Source organism: Fringilla coelebs, assembly GCF_963513975.1.
Source record: "Fringilla coelebs genome assembly, contig: SCAFFOLD_30, whole genome shotgun sequence".
Taxonomy (NCBI): domain Eukaryota; kingdom Metazoa; phylum Chordata; class Aves; order Passeriformes; family Fringillidae; genus Fringilla; species Fringilla coelebs.
The window spans coordinates 5,050,278-5,058,878 of NW_028167448.1; the positions used below are offsets into that span (position 1 = coordinate 5,050,278).

General features: G+C 54.5%; 1 pseudogene across 1 annotated transcript; it reads right to left on the reverse strand.

Annotated features, from left to right (window-relative positions):
- Positions 1-4,190: 4,190 nt before the first annotated feature.
- Positions 4,191-5,123, reverse strand: LOC311165890 (olfactory receptor 14C36-like; annotated as a pseudogene). The gene has a single exon. The product of its transcript is annotated as an olfactory receptor 14C36-like (transcript).
- Positions 5,124-8,601: the final 3,478 nt, after the last annotated feature.

Genomic DNA, 8,601 nt, shown 5'->3' on the forward strand with positions numbered 1-8,601 from the left:
TTCGTTTTCTTTTCCTGTTTATAGATTGATATCAGCAATCCCCAGTTGATATTGATCCCCAGCCCCTCCTAATGCACTCTGAACAGATATGAAAATCAAGCCCCTTCATGGCTCACAATTAATCACACTTTGTCCCTAGCCCAGCCCCACCATTTCCCTCATCCAACCCCTGGCACTCAGGGCAGCTGAGGAATGGAGTCACATCCAGGGCTGTCCCCAGGGCTCAGGATTGGGGCCAGGTCAGTGAAATCTCTTTATTGCTGGTCTGGATGAGGCCATTGAGGGCACCCTCAGTCAGTTCTCAGGTAAGCCCAAGCTGGGTGGGAGTGTGGCTGTGCTGGAGGGCAGGAAGCTCTGCAGAGGGATCTGGACAGGCTGGAGCCATGGGCCCAGGACAATTGGGTGAGTTTCACCAAGGCCAAGGTCCAGGTCCTTTTCTGGGCTCAAAACCATCCCAAATCCCTGGCCATGCCCTGCCCTGATCCTCAGAGCCTGTGCTGTTTTCTTCATCCATTGCCAGGGACAAAGGAGCTCTGCTCTGGCTACGGAGGGAGGGGCAAGTGCCACCACTGGAATGGGAACCAGAACTCATCAGGTTTGTGTCTTTGGGGGTCAGGAATGAATGAGACTCAGAGGCAGAGCAAGTTTCGCTTCATAGCCAAAAAAAAAAAAAAAAAGTAAACATGATATAATTTAAGAAACATTGAAACTCTTCCCTCAGTAGTGTGAGACATCCCAGCAACATCTGACATGTCCACCATCCACAATGGATTTTTGTACAAAACCAATTTTAGACAAAGATGATTCTGTGATAGATACAAACACAGTGAAGTTGTTGTATCAGGATGCTCATCCAGAAGTGGGGATAAAACAGCCTGAACAATTCCTGATCTGCAAAGCTGTCAATGGTGGATGGAGAAGGGAGGTCAGGCTGTTTTGGTGCTGAGGAAATGCTGAAACCAGGCTGACTCATTTCATCTCCTCCTGCCCTGGCTGATCTCCCCTCTTTCTCCTTCCACCCATTGTCTTTTGTCTCCCACCAGGCCCCTCGGTGAAGAGCCTGGCTCTGAGTTCTCCATCCCCTCCTGGGTGGCACTGCCAGGCTGGGATCAGGAGCCCCTCAGCCTTTCCTGCTCCAGGCTGGACAAGCCCAGCTCCCTCAGCCTCTGCTCACAGCCCAAGGGCTCCAGCCCCACCTTGAGGGCCCTTCCCAGACCCTGCTCCAGCTGCCAGACATCTTTCATGCCCAGGGGACCCCAAACCAGGCCCCAGTGCCTGGATAATCCATGTCCTGGATGTCCTGGTCTCACAGCCCTGGCCCCTTGTCCCCGTGTAAGGCTCTGGAGGTTGATTTGTGGAACATCCTTGGAAGAGGCTGCAGCTCCAGGTGGACCAGGGGGATACCGGGGACAGGGGACCTGGCTGGGCATGAACAGCTTTGGACTTCTGGGGGGACACTGTGAGGGGGGTGCTGGGGCAGAGAGACCAACCCTGTGACCTCACACAGCCCCCCTGTGATGTCACTGACTGCTCTGTGATGTCATAGCCTGCTCTGGGAGTCACAGCTGATGTCACAGCCTGTTTTTTTGTGATGCCACACAGCTGCACTGTGATGTCACATATCACTCCCTGATATCATGGCCCATTCTGTGATGTCACTCTGCCACTCTCTATGATGTCAGAGTCTCCCCTGTGATGTCACAGCCTGCTCTGTAATGTCACAACTTACCCTGTGATGTCACAGCTGGCTATATGATGTTGCACCACCACCCTGTGATGTCACAGCCCACCCTGTGATGTCACACAGCTTCCCTGTGATGTAAAGCCTGATCTCTGATGTCACAGCTGGCTCTGTGATGTCACACAGTCCCTTTTATTATGCCTTAGCTGGTCAATGACCCCATATAACCCACTCTGTGATGTCATAACTCATTCTGTGATGTCACAGTCAACGCTGTGATGTCACAGCCCACTCTGTGATGTCACACAGCCCCTTGCTGACATCACAGCTGCTCTGTGCCTCTCTCATCACAACCACAGCGGTGCCTCTATGACACAGTCCCCCCCGGGACATCACGGCTGTTCCCTGAGGTCACCGTCCCCTCCCTGAGGTCACCGTCCCCTGCCCTGGTGTCACCTTTGGGGCAGGGGGCACAGATGGCCTCCAGGCACATTTGGGCCCCTGTGCCTGCAGCCCCCAGGGCCAGAGGTGCCCGGCAGCTCCCGCAGGCTGCAGAACCTCCGCGCCACCCCCGACAGCCACAAGTGTCTGTCCTTGTCCTGGCAGAGCTGGCAGTGCTTGGAATCCCGGCCGGAAGGCTCAGGGGGGCAGGGACCCCTGGGAGCCCCCAGATCCGCCCCACTCCGCAGGTGCCTGCGGCAGCCCCAGGGCTGTGCCTGTGCCCGTGTCACCGTCCCCGCGGGTGCCAGGGCTGTGCTCCCCTCCCCGGGACGGGGCCCTGCACTGTCCTGGCCCCCAAACCCTCGGGGGTGCCGTGGGGTTCTCACCTGGACGCAGATGCTCAGCAGGGATGCCCTGTGCCCACCCCTTTGCCCACCCCTCACTAAGGTGTCTCCAAGCCCCGCAGGTCCCGCGGTGCCCAGGGGGCAGGATGGGGACCCGCCCCTCCCGGGGGGAGTCTGTTCTCTCCCTTCTCCTGTCACCTCCGGCTTGTGGCTGCTCAGAGGGTTCCGGCACCCCCGGAGGGGCCCGTGGCACTGGTTTGCCAGGGCCCCAGGAGCCGGGCAGGGGCCACCTCTCTGCTGAAGGAGTGCTGAGCATCCGCCCTCAACCGGGAGTGGCCATGGAGGAGAGCCACGGAGGAACGAACTTCCCGCAGCCTGGGGAACTCCCCCTCTTGCACCGGGCCGGGGGGCAGCCCCTGGGGGCTCCCCAACTCCCCCAGATCCCCAGCACCCAGCTGCTGGCCTTGGGAGGGTGATGAGCCGGTTCTCCACGGGGCCGCCCTCCTGGCTCATCACCTGCTTGGTGCTCATGTCCAACCTGGCCGCGAACATAGACAGGGATGGGGCAGTCACAGTCCCATCTGAGTCTCACCACCCTCTCAGGGAAGAATTTCTGTCAAATCCCATCTGGGATTCAGTGTCCCATCTGGGTTTTGACATTGTTAAAGAAAACATTGACACTGCTCTTGTCTCCAGCACAGATTTATTGGCACAGATCACAGTATCTGGCGCTTGAGCTAGTTCTTCATAAGATGGACTTGAACAAAGGAATTCCCTTGTGATCTAAAGACCCCACCCCTCACAGGACAGCCCAGTCCAACAAAAATATCAGTGAATGAGTCTCTCCATCTCCATGGTTTCACTGTTTTGTCACCAAGCAGTTGCCACAGGGTCACTGTCCCCACCTTTGAGGTCACTTTTGGTGGGGTTTTTGTGCATCTGCATTCCCTGTTGCAATGTGATTGTTCCAGTTCACAGACCACAATGTCTAGGCTGGCCACTCTGGATATTTATTTTTAAGAAAGATTTAAGCTGGAGTTTTCCCATTCCAACCATTATTCATGTTCAGATTGTCAGCTCCAGGAGTTACATTGATCCCTATCTGACTTATATAATAAAGCCATAAAATTCTGAAAACTAACTTAAATTTTTAGTCAGCCTAAAAATTCCAGCCACTCTTGCCTATTTTTAAATAATACAAAATTGTCAACCCCCCTTGTGGTCACAGGAGAGACATAGAACAGGATAGCACCTAGCACCCGAGAGCTGAGGACTCATAGAGGGCACAGAAGGACAGTGTGGAAGTGCAAAGAGAAAAGCTTTGAAAACAGCAAGTGATCACTGGCATTGCTGCTGTGCTGGACCTTTCTCTCCCCCTCTGCACACAGACACTGCCCTGCCAGATTCAGATGAGTTTTTAGAGGAAGGATTTTTAACATAAAAGTTACTGCATGACCATTCAGTTTACTAAAGGGCACAGAGAAGTTGATTACACATTTACACAGTGTGTGAGAAATTTAAGGAGTAAGGAAAAACATATAAAGAGAATGAATAAACCCAGAAATAGGATGATAATGAGATAAAAAAAAAAATCCTTCTGCACAACATAATCACAAAAGAAAAAATAAGAGCCTGTACACACATAAACACTATGAAATATTTTAGAAGAGAGGTGGGGCTGTAATGTGTTACACTAGGAGGGTGTGGAGAACAAGACAGGCACTTTATTGCTTATGAAAAAGTCCAGTCATCACTTTCTTCAGGGCAAGCTTGAGCTTCTGGTTCCTCAGGCTGTAGATGAGGGGGTTCAGGGCTGGAGGCACCACTGAGTACAGAACTGACACTGCCAGATCCAGGGTTGCAGAGGAGATGGACGGGGGCTTCAGATAGGCAAATACACCAGTGCTGAGGAACAGGGAGACCACAGCCAGGTGAGGGAGGCAGGTGGAAAAGGCTTTGTGCCGTCCCTGCTCAGAGGGGATCTTCAGCACAGCCCTGATGATCTGCACATACGAGAAAACAATGAACACAAAACTACCAAACGATAAACAGACATTGACCACAAGAAGCCCATGTTCCCTGAGTTTGGAGTGTGAGCAGGAGAGCTTGAGGATGTGTGGGATTTAACAGAAGAACTGGCCCAGGGCATTGCCATGGCACAGGGGCAGGGAAAATGTATTGGCCGTGTGCAGCAGAGCATAGAAGAAGCCAGTGGCCCAGGCAGCTGCTGCCATGTGGGCACAAGCTCTGCTGCCCAGGAGGGTCCCATAGTGCAGGGGTTTGCAGATGGACATGTAGCGGTCATAGCACATGACGGTCAGGAGGAAATACTCTGCTTCAGTGAAGAAGACAAGCAGAAATACCTGTGCAGCACATCCTCTGTAGGAGATGTCCCTGGTGTCCCAGAGGGAATTGTGCATGGCTTTGGGGACAGTGGTGCAGATGAAGCCCAGGTCGCTGAGGGCCAGGTTGAGCAGGAAGAAAAACATGGGGGTGTGCAGGTGCTGGCCGCAGGCTATGGTACTGATGATGAGGCCATTGCCCAGGAGGGCAGCCAGGGAGATGCCCAGCAAGAGGCAGAAGTGCAGGAGCTGCAGCTGCCGCGTGTCTGCCAATGCCAGCAGGAGGAAGTGGCTGATGGAGCTGCTGTTGGACATTTCTTCACTGTGGCCATTGTGGACTATTGAAAGAAGACAATGACAAGCTGGGAAAGACTTCATTGTGTCATTCCTATGCTCTTTATTTAGGAATCCCCTCAAAATTACTTCTCTTTCTGGGGGAAACTTTGCTCAGCCATTTTTCTCTGAGCTCAGGTTTGTGCTGCTGCCTCATCTTCGACACTGCTCTCAGCCTAGAAAGTGGGGACCCCATAGGGAAAACTGGGCTCCCTGTGGCCCAGTGCAGTCAGACCTGCTGGAACCACAGAGGTGCCCTTAGCTCATTTCACCTTCCTCTCTTTCATGGTGACTGCTCTTCAGACGTGCTTGAAAAATAAAGTGGACTTTATGAAGTCTTCAGTTTCATTGTCAGCATCTCTAAATTTTTCTAGCTTTCCCTGTGCAGCTGGAAATGGAGGGACACCAAGGATTGGTCTGTCTCTCTGCTGCCTGGAGTTGTGCCTACCATTTCTCTCTATCCAAGCCTTGACCCTGCCAGTGCTGCCAGAGCCCAGCCCAGCCTGGGGGCTCAGCTCTGCCCTGCAGACCCCTCCCAGCACAGGCCACTGTCCAGGGTCATCTCCCTGGCAGCAGGGCCTTACGGGCAGGCCAGACAAACAGAGATGCTGCAAGCCAAGGTGCTGCTGCTGCTGTCTGTAGGAAGAGGAGGGTGAGGAGGGACTTTCTGAGGCACATCTGCTGGTGCCCAGGGTGAAAGTGCAGGAGTCTCAGTGACAAAGACAAAGCTGACAGGCCCTTTCCCTTCCCTTTCAGAGAAAGATGAGAGCAGCCCTGGCCGTGCAGCACCATCTCCACAGCAGGAGGAATCTGCCCTGATGGGGGTCGCTCCTTCCACCTCCAACTTCTCCCCTGCACCGTCCATGGGGAGCTGCCAGGCAGGCTGAGAGCTGCCCCTGGCAGGTGGCACATGTCCTGGGCTGGCCAAGAGCGCTGAGGGCTGCAGGACCTGCTCTGTAGTCCTGGAAGTGGTTGGAATGCGGCATTTGGGGGTCCAGGAAGGCTCTTGGGGGACACTTTTGCGTCAAAGCTGCAACTTGAGGTCCTCGGAGGAACGTAAACGGTTTGGGACCCCTTGTGGGGAGCTCGGAAGCTCTAACCGGGCTCTGTAGGGCGCGGGGCACGGCAGGAGTTTTAGGCGCGGGACTGTGTTCTGAGGGGCTCTGGGGCCGCGGGGGATGAGAGGAGATGAATTCCCAGAAGTGGCTGTGCCGAGCATTGTGGGGTTGGGAGCACTCAGGGGACCCGGGAATGCTTTTAGGGGGTCCTGAATGGGCGCTAAGGGCACACTGAGGGATCCTGGACGGTCTGGGGGACACTTATGGGACAGATGGAGGCGGATCCCGGGTTCTGTGGGGCCCGGGGCATGATGGGTGTTGTAGTCCCGGCTCCAATTGAGCTTAATTGGGTCGCGGGGCATGACGGGAGTTGTAGGCAAAGAGAAAAGATGGCGCTGCCTCTAGGCACCACCTCCGAGGCCCCTATCTCCGGCACTGATTGGCTGCAGGCAATGATGGGCAGGGCCTCGGTAATGGGACGTGCTGGAGGCGGGAACAGCCCATTGAAGCTCTCCAGTCCCTCCCAGTCCAGCCCAGTTCATCCCCAGTAGAGACCAGTACAACCCCAGTACAGCCCAGTTCATCCCAGGTACAACCCGATACAACCCCAGTGCCCCTCCAATCCCTCCCAGTACATCCCAGTCCCTCCCAATACACCTGACTTCATTCCCAGTTCTCCCCCAATGTCATCCACAGGATGCCCCAGTGTCCCCAGCCTTCTTGGCAACGTCCCCAAAGTCCCCATTTTTTCACAATATCCCCTAGTATCACTCCCAGTATGTCCTCTTAACTCCCAGTGTTACCTCCACAGTCCATCCCAGTCCACCCAGATTGCCCCTCAGCATTCCTCGTGTTCCCAGGTTACCCCAGTCCTCCCCAGTGTTCCCCAGTATGTCCCAGTCCTCCCCAGTGGTTCCAAGGACAGTTTAATTTCTCAGGGTTGCTGTGGCAGCCAAACCCAGCAGTGGGATCAGTGCAGTGCCCATGGCCACAGCCCCTTGCAGTGGCCCAGGGCAGCTTGGGCTGATGATCCACCCTCACAGCTGGCTCAGGGCAGGTCTGCAGTGGCTTTGGTGGCACCTTGGGCTGGCACAGACCTGAGCAGTGTGTCTGTTTCCAGTGGGGAAACTCAGGAGTTTGAGATTGCTTCAGAAACACCAAAAAGTGAAAACCCCTCTATGGGTGGGTGTAGCCAGCTCTCCAAGCACAGCAGATCCCAGGGGAGTGAGGACAGACAGGATGGGGCTGGGGAATGTGGAGCAAGGTTGACCACACTGGGTCAGAGCTGAAGGCACAGCTTCTGCGAACAGGCAAGAGCTGCTGAGGAGAGACCCTGGGTCAGTATCAATCACAGAATGCTGCAATCACCTCTGATCTAAAGAGAAATAAAATAAAATACATCCTTTAAAATGTGTATTTCTGACAAGATCTTTGAAATTTTTCTTCATAACTGGACTAGGAAAACTTTAATGACCCTCTCAGGGCTTTGGTGTTGTTTACATCAGACTCAGTCCCTGAGAGAGTGTTCAAAAAACTTTTCAGAAACTCAAACTTAAACTTAGACTCCAAAGTTTCTTGTAGTTTTAATGGGTCCCACTGAGGGTCATGACTGAGAAAGTGTCCCCAAGTTCCAGGTAGAGCAGAACACTGGAGGCAGTGATGACAGCTGGGGACAAACAAGGCAAAGGTGTCTCTGGTGCTGAGCAAAGCTGGATGTGTTTCAGGAATGCAAAGGGACAAGGCCTGAGCCCCAGCCCCTGGCCAGGCAGATCCTGTCCCTCCCTCCTTGCTCAGGGCTATTCCCAGGATGGGCACTGGCATGTGAGGATGTGCAATGCCAAGGGCAGGAGCATGGGGCGGCCCCTGCCAGGCTGCTGAGCAGGAACAAGGAGGCAATGAGGCCCCAGGCCTGCAAGGGTCACTTGTCTCCTGCTCCTGGCTCAGGCCCAGGCCCAGCAGCCATGGCCAAAGTGCTGCAGGAGTTGGCTCTGTCAGGGCCTTGCAGCCGCTGAACATGCCTGTGCCCTGTGCAGCCCAGGCTGTCCTACGGTGTCCCTGCCCTGTGCCTCTGTCCCTGCAGGCTGTCGGCATCCCCCGGCTGCCCCACCTGGCTGGCTCCTTCCTTTGCTGACAGCTCTGCCTCCTGCCTGCCTCTGCCTGCCCACACAAAGCCTTGGGCTGATACCAAAAGTGTTCATTCCATTTTTACCCTGCCTGTGAACTTTGAGCACAGGAGCAAGGCATGCAGGGGCTGCTTTCACAGCAAGGATGGTTGGGATGGAAGAAGAAGACATCTGGCTCAAGTGTGCAGGGATAGAGAAAACAAGGAGTGAATCTGGGAACTTGTGGTGGGATTTAGGGAAATGGGTAAATTGTAATTGGCATTTAGTGACTGTATAGAA